The following is a 21,474-nucleotide window of genomic DNA, read 5'->3' as shown; positions in this document are numbered from 1 at the left end:
AATTTAATTCTGGTTTTACTAAAATTCTATAGATGTTATTAAGCGCTAGACCATGTTGAGAAGCGTACGGCCGCCAGCGGCTCACGAAATTCGTCGTCCGCGCGCGACTGTCGCAGCCCTCGGCAGCGGTGCCATACATTTTCATAGGTTGACTTTTGTCGCGCGCGGCTGCGACAATCGCGACCCACGGAATTCTACCTTAAAGTTTCGTGATTGACATTGTCAAACTACACTAGCGCTTCACTATCGAGCGTGTTGACAAGTTGAACTAAATCAAAGTCGAGATTTTGACAGATTTGTCAAAATCTGTCTATCTATAGGGGAGGTAGGGGAGAGATGGGCAGTTGGGAGACATGATCAAATCAGAATAAAAGGGGGGTCCTTTTATTCTGATTTCTGATCATAGTTTTGTTTTTTTTTAATTGGGTAGTTTACGTTACCGACTGGTAACGGTGTTCATCCATAGACTATCTGTCATTTCTGTGAGTTGTCAAGAACAAACACTCGTAAAAGTACTTAAATATTTTGTTGTGGTTTCGGATCGTTATAAAGAGAAAACTAATGAAAGGTATGTGTATTTTCTATTATTAATTATTGATTGTCAAAATCTCCAGTTACAATTATAGTAAGTCGATGCAATCCACACCTATTATACCTTTAGAAGAGAGTACTACAGCAATAGTTAATGGGCCCCACGTTTTTATTTTAGTCTAATATGACCGGGACCACCTACGTAGGTTGACAGGTAAGTAACTATTTTTTATTTTCTAGTTTTCAGTGCACATAAGATAAAACCGTTTAACTTAAAAGTTTTTTTACCGATTTTTTTTTCATAAACTAAGTCAAAAGTGTCCAATGCTCTCTATGGTAGGGAGGCTTTTCTTCGTCAGTGAAAATTTGTGAGGTTATAAATCTGCGCGAAAAATCCTTTATAGAATCTTGTTTCAGGTACCGTTGCCAACTTGATCTAGAGACTATTATATTTAAAATAGTGTTTAAATAAAGTTCTAAGTGTTTTAAAGTGATTAAGTGCCTACATTTAACGATGGCTAGAATGTTTTTGCTTAAATCTTTATTAGAAGAAGCTCATGCTTTAGATAATTTAGAAAAGCGTCAACAATCTGCTAGAATTCGTAGTTTACCTTTATTAACTCGCGATGATGACTATGTGAGCATATATAGATTGTCAAAGGAGCTAATTGACCAACTGGAGTCTGATTTACTGCCCCTGATAAAGCCCACAAAACGTCGAGGCAAAGGACTTACAACTCGTGTAAAAGTAAGTATTGACACAGTTTATAGTTGAAAAATTGTAATCAAGCACACAATAATAAGAAAAACACTTAGTTCTTAATAAGGAGTATTCCCTTTATGTGGTTTCCCCGCCAGCTGATATGTTTTCAAAAGCCTCTGTACTTCAGTTATAATATTGGTATTCTCTTAAGCATGAAAATAACCAAATTGAAAAAACCGGCGAAAACAAACAAGCTTAAACACAATATGAAGACAGAAGATACCCGATATATTACTTTCCTCTATGACAGAAGAGAAGAAAATATTGTCCACAGATTAATAATGGTATTGGCGCTGTCAGTATTTTTTTTCGTAGGGTAAGCATAGATTATATTCACAGCACGAATTTAGAGATTTCTGTTTATTTTATACTTAAAAGCTGCCTCAAATTCCTTACAATAACAAATTATAACTAAAACATCATATTTAGCTAAAATTCTGTGTCAAAACTGATAAAATTAAAAACTGATTAATCTCGGTTGACATTTTGTCGAGTGGGGAAGTCACTAGCACAGCATTGGTCGATGTCGAGCTCACTTCACTTCGCAAGTGATTAGGTGATGTTTACAGAATGCAAAATCAAGGTCGTTCTGAATCGAATGCGAAGTGAGAGTGAATAGCGAAGTGAAATGCGAGTTGTTGTTCGAATTTTATAGAATCGACGTGCAGGCAGGCCTTGGCCCTGTTGCGCCCCGCTGGGGTTGCTGACAGTATTCTACTTGTGTAGCCCTTTCATTTGATACCCATATTGAGGGGGCTGTGCCATTTTGTGCCGGCGGCCATATTGGATTTAATTAAAGGTGTATACAAAATTTCAGACCAATCGGTTGACAGGAAGAGGGTGAAATTTGAATTACTAAATTTGATCCAAGAATAAATAATAAAACAAACGGGGTGAGCTAAATAAAACCGTTTAAATATCTCGTAATGTTGAAACTGATTGTAATTTTTAGGAAAGCTCTTTCATTATATCTAGCCGAATATAAGAAATGGCAATAAAAGTTGATAATGATCTGTAAAATCTGATTTTTTATGCAATAAATTGTGAAAAAGTGCCCATCCCTCCCCTACCTCCCCTAAAGTATGAAATGACATTACGAATCGAAGTGAAATGCGAGTTGTTGATCGAGTTTTATAGAATCCCAGGTTCCACAATGCTCTGCTAAGAAATCAATTATTTGTCAGTTAAAATACTAATATTGAATAATAAAATGTTTTCTAAATGTCGCGCCAAGAATGTGAACACGCATTGCTTATATGAAAACAAATGTTCTACGTTGTAGTTTTCTTTTAAAATTAATCATTCATTGAGGATTATGGGGCGTTATTTTTGTTTTTCATAATGCTGAAATAAATGTTTATTCTGTTTTAAGAGAAATTAGCTAGTAGCTAGGTATTCTTTAAAAAAGAATAACTCTGTTGGACGTTTTAATATACAATTTTTTTGAATATGACCCTGTGCTTCTTGCCACGGAGGTTAAGTGGAGATATTCGTTTTTATCTCTTTTATAATTTTTTGTAGTTATTTTTTATTACAATAATTAGCTGCAGCGATCGATGGTTCAATAAAAATAGCTAAGATAAAGTTAATGCAATGTTATCAGTTGCTTCCCGTTTCAGTTACATCCCGAGGGAATGAAGAGTGCACTTGTATACAGAATTGATCTATGAATGCTTCCATAGCCGTTTTTAGTTATTAAAAAAACAGTATGAATAAATATTTGATAAACGCGAAAAAAAATCATCTTAATTCAATGCTAGTAGGGTTAGGTTAGGGTAGGGTAGGGTTTGCTTAGTCTAGAGGTATGTGAAGTAAAATACAATAAGAATTCACATCGTGTGCTGCGGTGGAGCTAATTAGGAAAACGCACGACTTTTTATTGTTCCCTGCACACAATGCGCCGCCATTTCATAGCCGAAAGGCAGCCAAATAAACGTGAAATGAATCTACATACGGCAGAAACTGAAACCATTTTGTTCTATCATAAAACAATAGTACAGCAGAGCGAGGCTTTAAATTATTTTTCACAGGTAAAAATACTTTTTCCATAGATATAGAAATGAGTAGTAGAAAAATATAACCTTTTTTCATCATCTACATATTCTCCATTTATACAAATATATACATTTTTGGCAACTTTCAGAGTTCTTATTTACAATGGCCCAATTTGGCCCGTTTTCAATTGCACCTGTCATCTGAAATATATAGGAACGACAGTCTAATCCGTATACCTAGATGGACGAAACACTAGAACATTTTAATCAATTTCAAAGTTTTGGTTACGTTTAATATATGAGCGCCAATTGCACCAAATAACTGTAAAATTCTTATTCAGAGGTTAACTTAAAACTATTTATACTTCTTTCTGGAGTCTACGTATACGGATGTACGTAAGTTATAGTTGTACACGTCCATACTAGTTAATAAATTATATGTAGTAACTTAGAAAGTAAGCTTCCGTAGGCACTCGTTAGTCTATAGGTATTAATTCCTAATTTTTCTTGCGTTATAAACATCATTTTATCGTTTTACTTTTGCCTAAACGTTCCCGCGGGAGTCATAACTCTTAGCTGTTTGGTGTCCACAAGTGACATGACGTCGGCAGTTGATGAAACGTTAACAAACGCTCGTCCGTCGGTCTGTTGCATAACGTCTGCACTGCGGTCACACGATACATATTTAATTCAATAATATAGAATTAACGTCAACAATAAAATTCATGTAACTTTTGTTTCAGCATTCCGTGTTACAGAAAATTACTGAGAGCTTTCCTACATGCCCATTTGATTTAATTTCATAAAATAAGTATGGTCTTAGATCAATGAGTAAATCTTCTATAAACCTATTTCTAATTACTTTACTTTACCCTATCTTTCCATATGCAAAACAAAAGGTGGCTAGACTAAAAATAAATTATCTGCATAGCTAGCCACTTTACTGGTTGAGGCTAAGGGTTACTGACTAGCCAAAGGTCATAAGTTCAAAACCTTATTGAAGTTGTTGTTAACTAAACAAACAATTAGAATTGACAATAATGTGTAAAGGTTGCTACAGTTCATTATAATATCGATCGTAGAAACTAAGCTTTTGTGTAAAATGTGTATAAATTAATGCATTACCAACTTATCGAAAATATGGCAAATTTCGATTCACTCATTTTGTGAATCCAAATATGACACAATTTACAAATCAGTGCAACAGTTGACAGTAATAAAACTACTCAGTCTTATATATTATTGAAAGAAATTAGCCAAACGGATGCAATTTGTATGTGATAATTTATCTCGGCGAGTTCCAAGGATGGAGGGATGAGCCCCTGGCGTTAGGCCAAGCAGCGAGCGACCGCCAACTGACTACCATCGCACCCTACAACTTTATAACACTTTTACACCGTGCCACTTCATGTCTCATACATGTTTACTGCCAGTGGGACATTCCAAGATACCTACACAACAGAATTCATTTTACCTTATTAGCTGCGCCGAAGAATTCCTGATAAGAATTTGCTCTTAGATACCAAAATTTGTTACTCGAATAATTTTTCATTTATCATTTACAAAGTGAATTTACTAGAAAGTTTATTTATGGCATGCATTTATTTTAATATTTTTTTTTTTACAGTTTTTCATTTTTTAAACAAATTAGATTTCAAAATACGTGCGATATACTTCATCACTTCTTGTAGGTACCTACATCCCGAAACATTCGGTCATCCATTAGAAACATGCGAACTTAGAAAAATGTTTTCGATCTTAAACAAGACTGCTCCGTATCGTACCCTAATTGCGCCTATGCGCCGTAAGTTAATAAAAAAACCTTTTAGACTCGTAGAAAGTACTGCCGTAAAATCCACTTTTTCAAGAACGAAGTTCACTGGCTCCTTTGGGAGTTAGGCACACTGTCTGCTTCTACCTTATAAATTTAATTCTGCAGTCGCTCGCCCGAAAATAGACTCGAAGCTTTTTTTTTTTTCAATTTGCCTACTTCTCTGAAATATTGCTACAGGTTGACTTATAAATAAGAACAATCTCTTAGCCTTTGCTTTGAGCAAAAAATAAGTATTTCTTGGGAAAACTTACCTTAACTAAGAACTACTAAGAAGGGATTGGCCAAACTTACGAACATAAGACCACTTCAAACTGGATTTAATTAAGCTGTTACTAAGCAGTTTTCATTGAAAATATTTCATTTTTAGGGTTCCGTACCTCAAAAGGAAAAAACGGAACCCTTATAGGATCACTTTGTTGTCCGTCTGTCTGTCTGTCTGTCTGTCTGTCTGTCTGTCTGTCTGTCTGTCTGTCTGTCTGTCTGTCAAGACCCTTTATCTCAAAAACGCGTGGACGTATCAAGCTGAAATTCACATGAAATACTCAGGTCTATTGTCCCTTTAAGCTGGGAAAATATCAAACTTCTAAGCCAAGCCAATCAAAAGATACAGCCGATTATGTCGATATTTTCAACAAATTTTCGACACTCGCAAAGGAATCAAAACCTACAGGATACTTCCCGTAAACTCAGAGTCTTGAAATTTGGCACGAAGCATTGTCATATAATGCAAATACAGGAAAAATTTCGATAGCCACATTTTTTTAGTTATAAATTATAAAAAAAATATTTTAATAAAATGAAACTTACTACCTTATTTCTCACGAACGAATAAAGGTATCAAATTGAAATTTATACCAAATACCTAGGTCTATTGTCCCTTTAGGCAGTGAAACAATCAAACTTCTAAGTTAACACGATCAAAAGATACAGCAGTTATACCGACACCTTAGACGAATTTCCGTCACACGCTAGGGAATCAAAACCTACAAGGTACTTCCCGTGAACTCAGAATCTTGAAATTCGGCACGAAGCAACGTTATATAGTAGAGATAAAGGAAAAATTGCGAAAATGATAAATTTCAAGTTACATAAAATATTAAAATATTATTTTTGCTTACATGACATAAAATATTTTTTAAATAATTATAAACTTACTACCTACCCTTTTTCACATGAACGCGTAGAGATATTAAAGTTGAAATTCATATCAAACACTTCTTAAATATAATTGCCTTTAAACTGTGAAAAATTTTAAATCATTCAAATGTCATTGGGCACCTTAGTATGGAAACCATACCCACGGCGGATATGAACGAAATATAGCGCAGTATAATGATAAAGGCTCTGATTTACTATGGCATTAGTCGCATCAATGTGAACCATGGGAATCAAGAGAAAATCAGGTGTAAACATCAAATATTTTCCTCATTTCAATGGGGAATTTAAACGACCAAGTTTGACGGATTTGAGAAATCATTTCTTTGTAGTGAAAGAGTATACTCGCCGTTTATTTCCATTGTCATCAGGTCAGGATCTGATGATGGAAATCCTGAGAAATCAAGGGCAACTATCAGAAATTGTAGGCATGCATAGGATTAAAACTTGATTCTCAGATGTATGTCTGGTGATACTATCAAACAGTGAAGGTTTAGAGCTTACCTGATGATGGAGACGTGAGAAAGTCGAGAGAACTCCTCAACGGTATGTTTTAGTTACGTCGTGTTTGGGCTTATATTATTCGAATTGACAAGAACTTTTCACAAAAGTTAAAAATAAAAACTTTTTGCAAAAAAAAATACAACTTCTAAAAACAACAAAAAAACTGTTTATCGGTCTAGATCTCGGTGGTTAAATAAATATAGATGCATCCTCTAGACACCGACTTCTAGACCGATGCACCTAACGTCTTTTTAATTTCTTTCTTGCTTTTGTTTTCTTGTTGCTTTTTTAGATTTGTTTGTAAAATGCTACAAAATAAAATAAAGCCGACTTTATAAAACAAAGAAAGGGGCAGAATTACACTTTTGTCAAGGCTCTAGAAACGTAAAGCCAGCAGCCCCGAATCCTACTCTCTAGCAGTCGTTGTTACAATTCGACAGTTACAAGTCGTCAGGCAGTTTCGAAAAAAACCTGAAACTGGGGCTCGTTAGGTGATGAATCCCTCAAAAATAAAAGATCCCATTAGCAGTGAATTCTCATCACCTAAAATAAAATAAGCTCCAACACAAGGTTACGTTATAAATTGTAAAGGAGTTCCCATAACTATATCTGATCTTTGCTATCGATCCCACAATGGCAGTCAAACCTATCTATGTGGAAAGTCTTCGCCAATACGAATAAAATAAGCCGTTCAGGAGTTCCCTCGACTCTCTGTAGTCTCCATAATCAAATCAGCTCCAAACCTTCATGGCCTTACTACAAAAACTTTAACAACTGTTTTACACTTGTCTAAAAAAAATGTGTCTCCAAAATGAACCTTATGTCAACGTCATAATTTGACATTTTTTTAGACAAGTCTTAAACTGACGTTAAAAAGTTTTTGTGGTAAGACGGTCACTGTTTACCAGTACCCTCAAAAATACACTCACATGTCTGGTTATGACTCGATGCGTGCCTACAATATTCAAGAGTTGCCCTCGATTTCTCAAGGTTTCCAGATCCTCATCAAATCCTGGCCATCCGAATTGGCATCTTCCTTCTTTATGAAAATTCTTTAACAATAAAAACTAGCATTGCAACCTGTACAATCCTCTGAAACTGCTTGTCTTTTATATTTTTCAAACGATCCTGGACATTCGTCTCCATGGAATTTTAATAAAATATTATATTCAAAGAAACGTCATACCATTCTCCACGATTTAAAACTACTTTGATTCATGTCCGCCACTTTTTACAAAGCGGGTCAGATATGCCCAATGACCTTTAAGACATAATTAGTTATTTTCAATCAAATTTCTGAATGATAATTCTGACTATAAAATGTTGTATATAAATAACTTCAATAAAATAACTTTTACAAGGTACTGGCCTACTATTTTAGTTATATTATAAAATAAAAAATATTAACCATTTTGACTCTCACGTAATTACCATAACTATGATTGTTCTAAACTGAACGGTTGGCGCGAGACTCACTTTTTATCTATACAGGATTTGTACGGAACCCTCAGTGCGCGAGTCCGACTCGCACTTGGCCGGTTTATTACTTAACTTTTTGACCTGGAGTGTCTATGGCCATAATACCTAATTAACACATAAGCAGAGAGCAATTTACATATTAAAAAAATGTAAACCTTTTCTGAATGAAAAATGTTTGGTTTTTAAAGCAAGTACAATATACTTGACCTACTCATCTTGATGATTATATCTCTTGAAGCCTTACGAAGGGCCCCAGAAACTTTTGCGAAAAAAGGCAAAGAATGTTATCCCAGAAGTTTTGTCCTCAAGTTCCGTATAAAGAGAGGTCTTAAGGACTTTAAATATTTTTATCTTTTTACGAGTCCCTTCTTAGCATGATGTCTTTCTTACAAGACCTCTCAATATTGACTAGTACGTTGAGACAGAATTTGTTCTTCTCAGCTCAAAATAATGGCTAAATTACATTATAAGTGCAAATTTATTTTATTACTTTTTAAAATATTTTGAATAATAACAAGAAATGATGTTACCTGATTCATTCATTCCTTGTGGTTTTTTTTTTCTATATAGCTAACAAGATTTGCTTCATTATATAACGTGCTAATTCCGTACACATGGTACAGTCTAATCCTCTAGTTACGCTTGTTAAGTGCCCATGGGACACATAAAGTACAACTAACGGACTGTGGAGAAATGGACGGAAGTAGTACTTATCTAGATGCTACTTACGCACTACGTAAGTTTGTACCACATTTAACAACCCAAAATGGGTATGAATATAACAATTGAGGTATAATGACAACTTACTTATCGTAATACTTTTAATGATAACTGACTGAGCCGGGAAACGTCGTATCGTTAAAATTTTTCCTGGACCTCTACAAAGATTTTGAAACCGAAATAAGCCGAATCGGTCAAGACATTCTCGAGTTTTAGGGAGACTACACGAACAGCATCATTTGCAATTTTGTTACTCTTGCAAAACAAACGGTAAATAAAAAGACGTATTAAAGAAACTTGAATAAAAAAATAGTTTCTCCCAGCATTTTCGTAGTAATTCGAAGTGAAGAATATGCAAAATAGTGTACTAATTGAATTTTAAAAGACGTTTAGTACTGATCGAGTGAGTTTCCCGTCATATCGCTGAACAGAAGTGGGCGCTAAATGGGCTTGAAGTAATTCTAAAAACGGTACCACTGAGTACCCCTACAACAGCCGAGCGACAAAGCGCTGTTCTTGAACTTTAAATAACTAATGCGAAAATACAACAGATTAGAAGTAGTTTGTAGTCCGTCAGCTATCTACTACATTGTAACTTGCCTCATTTACTTTGTGAGAAAATACCGTTAAAAATGTAAAAACCACAAGAAGATAGGTATTTTATTTGAACTTGTATTAAACATGTAAATTCGATTGGGAGACAGGCAATTATTTAAATAATAAATAAACGTTCTGAAACAACTCAATAAAACAGTCAATTTCATGAGAAGGTAAAACTAAATAACCAGTGCTATTGTTTGTTATTACCAAATTGTAGCAATTTCACCTGCACATAGACATGTGCTAACCTAATGTCTCCACGGCAATAGATTTGCGCAAGCCACTGGTTTGGAAAACAAGCTGAAACCACAGACAACCAAATGGAAAATTTGCCTACAAGCGCCACGAGGCGTCAGTGAACTGAACTGGCCGGTATTTGCTACTAAATAATTCCGTTATTTCCAGAACATAAAAGATTTATGTTTCCACAAAAATATCCAATGAAATTGACTTTCATATGACGATATTTTTGGCAACGAACAGTGTTCTATATGCATTTAATATTCAAAGTTACATTCATACCTGAAAATATATAAAAAGCTTTTACCTAATGGATCGTTTATAGCCAATAAAATAGCTGTAGATTTTACGTAAGTTGTTTTTCAGAGACGTAACATGTAACAAAGGGGTGCGCTTGTCGGTGTCATAAATTAGGAATCAGCGTGTCATTAATTTCTCTCAAGGTTCGATCCTTGAAAGAGAATCATGCGGTATTTTGAATGCTGTTTTTCCCGCTTATATTTCCTTATCTCATTTTTATACGTACCCGGGAATGAGCTATAACACCTCAAAAATAAGAACCGTTGAAGATACTCGAGGACAAATGAGTACTAAAACTAAAATGTTAATTAATAATTTTGTAAAAGTCATCTTTAACATATACCTACAGGTATATCCATAATTATTTTACATTCGTACAACAAACGGTCCCAAATATGAATAAACTAGAGCTATATATTCAGTGACAATAAATACTGTGACTTTAAAACACCGTAATTGTATTATAAGTATGTGAGTGAAGCATTTCACACTGCAATAACGCAGAAACTGCATTGAATAAACTGCAGTCATTCGTTTCACAAACATCAAACATGCAATTAACTTGGCTTCACTTTTATTCGTTGATTGGCATTGTTCAACTTGTTTACGGGGCATAAATAAGAACTCATTATTAAACCTAGGTACAGCAGAGCGCCGTGTAAAATAAATATTGTTATGTATGTTCAAAGTTTTAATTGTTTTTATTATCGACTATTTGTGTGTATTTTTGACTTTTCAGCATAAACCTTCACAAATCTTTATAAAAAAATAATAAATAAAAACAATTCGTAGTTCTAAAGTTTGCCTAAATCTATAATATAAAAATGAATCGCAAAATGTGTTGGTAAGCGCCACAACTCAACTCAACAACGCCTGGACCAATTTGGCTAATTCTTTTTTTGTTGTGTTTGTTATTGTCAGGAGAAGGTTCTTATGAAAAAAATAGGGTAAAGTAGAGAAGACAGTTGACGGGAGCGAAGCCGCGGGCAAAAGCTAGTTATCTATAAAAACACAGAAACTAATTCAGAGATCCTTTGAAGAAAACCTCATAATCAATATCTCTCTCTCGTCCTCCAACAACAAGGAGACCTTTTATCGGGGCGCTTTCCTCGCAGCGTCTGTCTCTCTGTGTTCCAATAGAATAGATACAATATCTTTGTTGACATACATTACAGCTATTCTTTTTTTAGAACAAAACAATATACTTAAAAGACAATGCTTGCAGAGGGCATTTATGACGTCACGGGAGCGTGCGGGTGTCGGGGTGCGGGGTCGGGGTTCAAGGGCGCGTATCTAGGTCAATGGGACACGGACGAAGTTGGGCTACCGGATTTACTACGAACACTGCCTCACGGACGGCTCACTTCCTGATTGCTTCTGTCATACTATTGCATTGATATATACTATCCCATCTATTTGTCCAAACTATTGACTAACCATTATCTCTAGCGAACTATTTGTCCGAGAGTAGGTAAGTAACTTCACATAGGTACGCGATTACCCTACGACGCCTAGGTATTTCTATAGGGAACAGATACTGTATCTTTCCATAAAATTAGGTATGAATTCATGGTTAATTATAAAGGAGCTTGTAATTCACGACCCAGCGGAGTCTATAGAAATTATCCGGCTCAGAGCACAATCTGTGAATATTTTCCACCTGGCCGACAACTGGCCGAAACCTGACACATCAAAAGAATCGTTCAATTAGATTAAGAAGGCTTCGGAAAAATACTTATGTAATCACGAAGTAAATCTTGGGAATACTTTACGAATGAAAATCAAATACAAAACTAACTCAATCTTTTTGCCGCCAAAACTACTCAATCGAAATGTTTAAATGAAGGGCAGGCACACAGCTAGGTAGTCTAGACTCTAGATCCTGAGAAAGGACAAAGGCCACTTTTTACCCGGTTGAAAGAAATGGATTTCCCGGGACGTGGGTAAACGCTAATAATATAATATTACCAAGCACTAACTATCCCATAGGCAAGTCTCACTGTAATTAAACGTGGTACAAATCGTCAATAAATAACATGAAAATAAAGCTAATGAAATCACACCAGGCATTCAAGCCAGAACTTTTGTTATGTGGCTAATCGACGCGTGATCTTCCGTTAGCGTGTACAATTATTTTCACAAAGCATGTTACTATTCGAGGGAAACCGGCGACCCACCTTTTTCATGCAATTTCATCAGTCACAATAAACCTGATGAAAACACGAACTTTGTAAAGTACTATGAACCCAAGAATTTGATATCAGTCATGCATGTTATCACAATTATGAAAGCTATTTTAGAGCATTTACTCTTATCTACATTATGCAAAATATATGAGTGTAGAACAGGATGCGAAGAGAAATCATTTAAGTATACTAAAACAACAACGAAAGCCTACATTTGTTTGTAAGTGAATAATTACTAAAATAGAATCCGTCTTCAACCATTCGAACATGATATTCCAAATAATATCTCATTTGTTGTGAAGATATCGTTCTTCATAAATTTATCTTTTATAACGGACGGCATCATTTTTCATAAGACGTGGATTCAGCCTTGCGACCGGCTGAGAAGCCTATTACGGATAGTGTTCGGTTATTTATAGTTTCAAGGTTTTATATTTATTTCCTTTAGAATCCAGCTACTTTCATTCCATCTACATATTAAATTGAGTTATACAGTAGTTCTAAAGCGTAAATAGATGTTCCGCGATGTCTAAATTTTACCTCGGTTCAAACACGCTCACAGAAAATGGTGCCGAATATTAAAACTTTGCTCGCAGTTAAATTGGAATAATGGTTGAAGTGCTATCTATATTTGGAGTGCTAAATGGTAGTAAAATATAGTGCATTGAATAGTTTACAATAGGCGTAAATGAGCTCACTATTGGTTTGCATACAACCGTGATCTTGTTTAAAGGCTGCATAAAGTTCTATCGATATTCTTTTCCTTGCAGTCAGCTCTTAGATTGTTGGTATCTTATTTATTCTTCAAATTGATCAGATTGAGTCAAGTGATAAATGAAAATCCCCTTCACTTACATACCCGTAGAAATATACATATAACAAAAGCCTACTAATACCAACCTAGTCACAGAATAATCGTGTAACAATGTGTTTCATGGCATTTGTTGTATCATCTACTTATACCAAATTCAGAAAACAATTAGATTCCGTGACTTTAATAGCAGCACGGAAAAGGGCCGCCATTCTGTGGGGTGAAAAAAAAACAAAAAGCCGGTAACAATAAATACTCCTTTACCCATATTCACATCCGAATCGGAAAGTCCGTTAGCATACAAATGGACTAATTTGCTCGGAGTCGATGAAACAGCCAAAAATAATCGAACAATTTTGTTCACAGAGGCACGACGTGACAACGGACATTCAGCAAGTCAGCATAGCTTGCTTGCGACATTCGGACACGAAAATGAAAATAGCTTTTCGCGGCCTCTGACTATTATTAACCTACGGATAATTAAATAATTAAATTAACTGTTTCTGAATAACTGAAGCCAACGATCACAGCATCCTGTTATTATAATAGCTTAATGTTGAATTAAACAAAGCGTTGTATTGAATGCTAAACAAGTGGCTGTAGTTCTGCATAGTAAAGTAAGCCTGCAGAAACAGAAAAATCACTATAAGATCTGAATATTTATTGACCGAGCGTTCAAAAAGGTTCAAAGTGCTACAAACAACTGAGTCCTTCAATTTAGTTTATGCTTAAAGAGTGAAAAACAATTCATCTCAATGAGAAGTGGAGCGAGAGTGGGCGGAAACTGACAGCAAACGAGTGAAGTTAAGCGAGAATTTCCTTTAAGCGCACTGCGCAGCCATTGTCTGTGGTGCAAAATGCTCCATCAACGAACACGTTTGTCAAGAGGTCCTTCAGCTAGCATTTGAAACGATAGAAATATACAGACACGCTCACGGTAACTATGAGTACACATTTCTTTCACTTTAGGTACTACAACACTTAGGCGACATGCAAAGTACCTTCTAGACATACGAAAACTATAGTAGACATTATTGGTCAATTGTACTCACTAAACCGTGATCACCTGCCTACTCTTTTTTCAGAAGGCATAGCGATGAAGAATTGTGTGTAATTAGTCCCAACTTCATCATATATCACTCAAACGTTAAAATAGCTCTGATATTGATTGAACAGTCACCATTTGACGTCCAAGTACCGTGAAGGGCTTACAACGGAACAAAGCTATTCGAATGCTTTTTGATGCAAACTGTAAGTATATGGGCCATTGTTAGTTTACAGAAGCCACAAAGGCTTTATTTCAAGTAAGCGTGTTTCCTGTGATTTACGAGCTCGAACCCTTCACTGAAAACCTTTTGTTTATTCAATTAAATGTGCGTTACAGGTTTAACGGCACTCATTGTCAGACTAACAGTGTCTGTATTAACTAGAATTACCTTTCAGCCTGAAAATATGGACTGTGGTTACCGATTACATTTAAATGTATGTATTTACATTTTGGAATAGATTCATCTAATTAATGTTTAATTAACATGGATCTCGACTGTCATTCCTCTTTATTTTGTTTAAGCATGTAAGCAGTTTAATTGTAATTAATATTAGATATAATTTAGAGGTAAAATTACACGGAAAAAGATATATCTTATCAATCGAAAACATCCTAATTCATACTTTCTTTTCAAAGAGCTTTTCGTAATAGAATAGGATAACGCCCACATAACAACTCATTGACAGGAGGAATAAGGAATCGAAAATGGAGCTTTTATTTCCAATTGAACTTTGCATTATCGCCTTTGAGGAAACTCATTGGTATTCTTTTCACAATCAAATATTCCGTCAACGTGCTAAATTCACTTACAGGCACATAGGAACACACAGGAATGCCGAAATACCTTCTGTATTTAGCTGCAGGTCAACGGAAAATCGATGAGATAGTTCCGTGACAAAGAAATTCTCTGAATACGATTAAGTAAGTATATTAATAGGTCGGTAGAATTATTTATGTGGGTAAGCTGCTTGTCATTTGTCTTTTCCCAAACAATTTTGTTTTACAAAATAGATGTAAGTATAATTTTTATACTTGTGGCACTTGCTAGGCACTGGCAACGAAATGACTCCGTTAGGAATTGCAATTAATGCTGACCCTATTTGACATAGTTTTTCCTACAGATTTTTACAAAAGTTACCCACAATATTTTACCTAAATAAGCATTTGAAATGTTAATACGCTTTAGATTTAATTTGAGGTAAAACATAATGTACCTCGCGACCCGAAGAAAGGTTAATTTTACATATACATAACATTTAGAACCGACGCGAGTCTGAATACGAAACGAGATCGCGTGTCATAAGACATTTAAATATTTCCGTTTAAAATTACGTTTTTATTGTCAAAATCCCTCACGAGATAATAATGTACGTGGGTAACTCTGTAAACAACATCAGTTTACGGACTTAAAATATTCGTATGTTTTACCTATTAAGCGGTCACAACAAGCCATTTCTCTACAGTCGTCTCTTAAAAGAACTTCACCCATTTATCTACACTTACCTACTAAAACAGTCTCCCCAATTCTGGTCTTGAAAAGCTTTTCAGCATTAAGAAAATCTTTCAGCTGATAATGAACTGAAACAGGTATAACATAGGGTATAAAATTGAATCTTTATAAAATATGTGCATGTCTATGTGAAGTGCCCTTGAGTAAACATGAAAATCCTCTTTAGCTCGCTCAGCAGGCGAATGTGTCCCGGTTTACAACGGGTGCACATTCCAGAGGCATCGTAAAGGAGCCTGCCCGTAATGGCCAGTAAATTTTTACTACTTGAACACAAATCGCATAAAAAAGTCAAATAAGCCTGTCTAGAGAGTTTATGGCCTAAGAAACGACACTAGAAACTCGAATTAGTTTCGATTAAACAATTACACTTATCCTTTCTAGTTTATTTGCTTCAATTAATTTTATTAAAAAAAATATATTTGTTATTGCCCTATAAACGAACTTGCAGCAAACTACTACTACTAGAACTAGCAACTGAAATTGCAATTATTGCAATTATAGGAATTATGCATGTTTAACACATAGCTTTAAATGAACTTAATCATTATTAAACACTTTATAACTTTCCAAGTCCATATCGTAAAACTTGTGATAATAAAACCTAGTTCTAGATCCAGTTTCCGAAACAATATGTAACAATTTAATGTGCTGTATATAAATGTTACGTCCACTTCAGTCTGAAACATCTTACGTTACACTCGTTTATTTACGAACAACATTAAATCAACTTGTTTTCATATCCGTGTGAAGCTATCGTGAAATAAAACTGTTTCCTACAAAATAAACACACGGCAAATCCAAGCCATTAGAGGCGAAGTGTTGTTTTTAGAGGACATTATTGTGAAAAATATGACTTGTATTAGCGATTGCCATTTTCTTTTCTATTTCTACATAAATCGTATTTGGGGGATATAAGTATTACGGTCTCGTAAAAACCAGCCCACCTATTACTTATAATGCGCATTTGTGTGCATTCCCTGTTTTTTTACTTGCTTAGTCCACTAGAAGTCCAAATGGCGAAAGAGCTCCTGAACCACAGTTCATACATCAATATCAAAGGCATGGTATCTGATATGGTAAGAATCCAGAACAATGGGCTCACTGGAGCGAGCCTTGTACTGTTTTGTTGGGCGGGATCCCTGCCACTCACAAACTGCCAAAATGTCAAATATAATAATCCAAACACTTTGTTAACATCTACTAAATACGCAGGGGTGCGCAATAATTAATAGACCCTAAGAATAAACGGTCACCATCGGGAATATAAACCATATGAGTAATTCCCTTTGACAATGATTTAGTAAGGGCGAGGTTTCACTACGCTTTACAAACATTGTGCCCGCAATATATTATTATTAGTATTTTGGGGACAACTGCGACCCATATTCTCGCCATAATCCCTTAGTTACCTTTTATAATACCCACCGGAGAGGTTTGTTCTTTGCTGAGAAGAAAACGGCAAATAAAATAAAAGAAGTTATTTAAGAAAATCTTTGGTACATACGCGACGGTCTAAAGTATAGACGTAGCGAATTGTAAAACTTGTAGGTATCGTTTTAGATTAGTAAATACCCAAATTTTCGAGTAATTTTACTGAATACAGAATCCTTAATTTAGACGTTTGAACTCATGCCCTTTATTTAACTCACGTAAAACTGTGAGTCAAAACAGAGAATAATTTATATCCTGCTTAATGAACGTGGCTCACTGTGTTACTATGATGAAATTAAATAAATCCCACGATGTCCGAATCCACCGCTACCTTATTTCTTTACTTAAAAACGTTATTAAAACCGCATACAACCTCCATCGCCTGGTGAACTCTTTGTGGGTGAATTTCTATTATGAAAACTTAAGTACCGAGCGGGCATTACAATGTACCCGCATTTGCTACGAGAAGTCACTATCTCCACTAAAGTCTAGGATCTGACTAAGCAAAACTAGCGATATTCAACAACTTTTTAAATTGTAGATTTATTCTATGTAAAACGGAATTAAAGATAAAGAGCTGAGTGATGAAGTGAAATGTAATACGAAAAAGGACAAACCTTTTGAAATCAGTTAAAACATTCGTATTAAAATACGAATGTTTTTTTTATTAGACTTTGCTGAACATTACGAAGGATGCTTTTGCATCCTACAAATTCTCCTGCCTATTTATTTTCACGAATATAGCTAACAAAATATTTATAAGTTGCTACTGAACGTTTAGACTACACCAAAGTCCTCTTTTTAAGGATTCAAAATGGCGTACGGCTTACTTAAGCTTACATTCACCTCGCAGAATGTGTACGTTATAACTCTTACAGTAAACTACTTGTATATTTTTTGCAGAAATAACAAATAGTATTTTCAACTACTGTACGATAAAATATTCGTTTGCTTACTGGATAGTTCTTGCTATAAATAAGAAAAGTATCCTCTCTTATTACACCAGATATTTAAATTATTCTCTACAAGAAACACAAAGTTCTAGGAATGTAAGAAAATTATAGACTATTATAGCCCACCTTCCGGGGAAACTCGTTGGAATCGTCTCGAAGAAAATGCATTTGGTATGTATGCACAGTCGTAAGCGATGAACATTCGCTCTGTTATTACGGAGGGTACAATTGCAAAATTCTTGCTCTTGCAATCTCATTTCCACGCTATTTCTTACCAATAGAAGGTGTGACCCCGTTACCTTTAACCTGAAGATGTTATTTTTGAATATAGAGCATCGGTTCAATAAGCAGTATATCGTCGATTCTAAATCAAATTTACTTTTATTGGGTCAATTTGCGTGAAAATTTAATACAAAGAGGTACGGCTTCTAAATTCGATAGTACCGGCAGTCAAGTATAATTTAAGCCTATCTAAATCTTGTAATAAAATGTACCTTACCGTTATTTTAATTACATTGTATATTGCATTGCTTCTGTAACTAAATTAGATAGATACTAGACGTTATAAGTAGGACATTGCGTTCATCATCATCATCATCATCATCAGCCTATCGCAGTCCACTGCTGGACATAGGCCTCTCCAAGTGCACGCCACTGAGATCTATTTTCGGCTTCTCGCATCCAGCTCCTGCCAGCCGTCATTGGACATTGCGTTCGACAGTCCGTTAATGTCCAATATATACCTACTATTAACATAACTTTTCTACATGATCCTACTTAAAATTGAATAATCACAATCGACACACTTTCTATAACCCTTGCTTTGGGTACAAATCGATAGAAATTCTTCAGAAACAATGAATTTCACATTCACGTGTTAGAATGCCCGATAAACAGTAGAAACCCAAAGGGAATAAAACATTGCTGAACTACAAGCACATTTCATAATTCTGAGAGCGCGACTCACAACTAAATTACACGAGTTGCAAAGATTCTGTTAATCTAGTTACTTCGTCCGCGTAAACTTGGAACCGCGGGTAAATAGCACATTGTAAGGCTTGGAATAGCATAATCACAGTCTGGGCGAATGAGATAATTGTATAATTAGCTGATAACTTGCTGCTCATTGCTCACTAACGATGAAGAGATGTAGGAGGAACTTCGTATTTTTATTTATAAAAACAATTGTTAACTTGTTACGTAATTAAATTAAGCAAAAATATCCTGCGGTTAGTCATGTTTCTGTAGTAGTGGCCTATTTCCGAGTTTTCCATCATTCTCTTACTTTACATTAATGAAGCCCAGCTTTTCTCTAGATTTACTAATTATTTAATTTGTGTTTTCGAAGTCCAAACCTTGATTGCTAGGATCGATGAGAATAAAACATAAAGGGACTGAGTTATTGCATCGTTTTGTGCGAGGTGCGTGCACGCCGCACCCTCGCACGCGATCCTGTGGCACGCCAAACGATATCTAATACTGATAAAATAATAAGCTTGTTAAAAACGAATATTCATGATTTGGATACCTAAACCTATTTGACAACCAACTTATCCAGGAAATATTGTGCGCCGACCGTGCTTATCAAACTACGAGCGGGCACATAACTATATTATGTTATCTACCAATCCATTAATTGCATGCGATAGTTAACATTTAAAAAAATACTTTTTTATGTTCCAAAAGACATAATTAAAGTAAATAATTTACAGTCCGGGTAATTTAATCAACGTAACATTTTGCTACGAACTGCTACACGAGTGCTACGAAGCCTACGAAAACATCGGTTTAAATTGTTAACTAAAAGAGATAATAAGTCAATTCGGGTTCGCCTGGGCGGCTTATATCTAGGTTTTATTGCTAAAGAATAAATATCTCGTAGCTTAGTGGGTGTGCCATAATCAGATTGCGGCAGTCGTAGAGCTTCGCTGTACGGACGGACTTCGGCCGCTCCCACCACACCACTGCTCAATAATATCACCCTACAGGTACAGCCCATGGCAATAACTTGGACTAATATATTAGACATAAATGAACTCTGACCTTGATCGTACCACATAGTAGACATGAAAGTTCACCTTTGACCTAAACAATATATTTGGCTTTAAAACCCAAGTTACATCTTTAAAATAATGTGTTCTTTTTCAGCTGAATACTTAAAACTTATATTTAAGACACGAACGTAATAAACAATCGGGTCTCATCGAGTCACCTTTCATTCAGAATAATGCTGGTTCAGCTCACCTTATTATTTCATTTTGTGCGTAAGTGTGGCACACCACATGCCCCTGGCCGGTGCTGTCACAAAGGCTTTGTTTTTCACATGTCGGGCCGGGGCCCGGGCCGTGGTCACGTGGCACGAGCACCGCACTCGTGCCCGGCACTGGGGGTACGGATCTCCGACTCGGAGACGGTAGTGTGGAGGTCGCGCGTGTTATTGTTGTGAGCCGGGGTCGGCACGGCAAGGTTGTCACGGAGCGAGTGTCGGCGTGGAGCTGCGAGCGTGCGAGGCGCTCGGGCGGGCGGCGCGGCGCGACTGCGCGTCCTAGCGCGCGTGTCCCGCTCGATACGCTGGCCATGAAATTTTCAGCCGAGCCGCTGTCAACCGGTGGCACGCAGGTGCGCCACCACCACCATCATCACCACAACCTTACACTTCATACGTCCGCCCTCCTAATCCCCAATCATAAGGTGACTGCTAACTGACGCCTGCCTAACCTCAAATCAACCTAATTTTCCAAAACTCTCACCTTTCGTGCTTTAAAAGCTACATTACCTGTACAATGTGACTAATTCAAGATTTAAGAATATTCGCGATTATGTGTAACAATCGCTTTTAATTATTTTAATTAAGTAAATACCTACGTAACATGAATGAAGACTTTCTAACGTACTCGCAGAATTACCTGAGTTTGAGTCATACATTTTCTTTGGGCTGCCAATATTTCTTGGCAACTTTCTAAGCATTGTACCTAAATTACGAGTACAGCAAATAAAGAAAACTGCATGTTCTCTTTAACAGACAGAATCCCTCTATCCACGGAAATGCGGCATCTGTGTGAAACTTTCTTCCAATCCCAGTAGGATTTTATTTCGAGTTTGAATCATTCGTTAGGCGACTCATAGGTGGCACCACAACTACTAGGAACGTTCTATCTAAACATTTTGAAATAACTCATAAATAATTGAGGAAATGACAGCATCTTTTTAATAACTAGTTGCTTATCTCATTAAATTACTTCAATATTTTCGTCATGTTTTGCCCCTATCTCGAATAAACGAAACTACGGACAAAAAGCTAACTCACGAGAGTGCAAGACTTCAAGAGATGAATAGAGCAGGCACCCACTATATGAAACTTACTACATTTGCTACATGGTAAATGAACCATAAGCTACGATTAAAACATCCCATA

At 35.9% G+C, this 21,474-nt stretch overlaps 1 protein-coding gene across 1 annotated transcript in view; it reads right to left on the bottom strand.

Annotated features, from left to right (window-relative positions):
• The window catches only part of LOC124645962, a 70,395-nt gene extending 49,814 nt beyond the window's left edge, over positions 1-20,581 (bottom strand). The window contains exon 1 of the mRNA XM_047185959.1: positions 20,304-20,581. The gene's annotated coding sequence lies outside the window, so the exon portion shown is untranslated. The remainder of the gene's footprint in view (positions 1-20,303) is intronic.
• Between the last annotated feature and the right edge of the window lie 893 nt (positions 20,582-21,474).

The sequence above is a fragment of the Helicoverpa zea genome, chromosome 3, assembly GCF_022581195.2.
Source record: "Helicoverpa zea isolate HzStark_Cry1AcR chromosome 3, ilHelZeax1.1, whole genome shotgun sequence".
NCBI lineage: Eukaryota > Metazoa > Arthropoda > Insecta > Lepidoptera > Noctuidae > Helicoverpa > Helicoverpa zea.
This window is presented reverse-complemented; position numbering and strand designations above follow the sequence as displayed.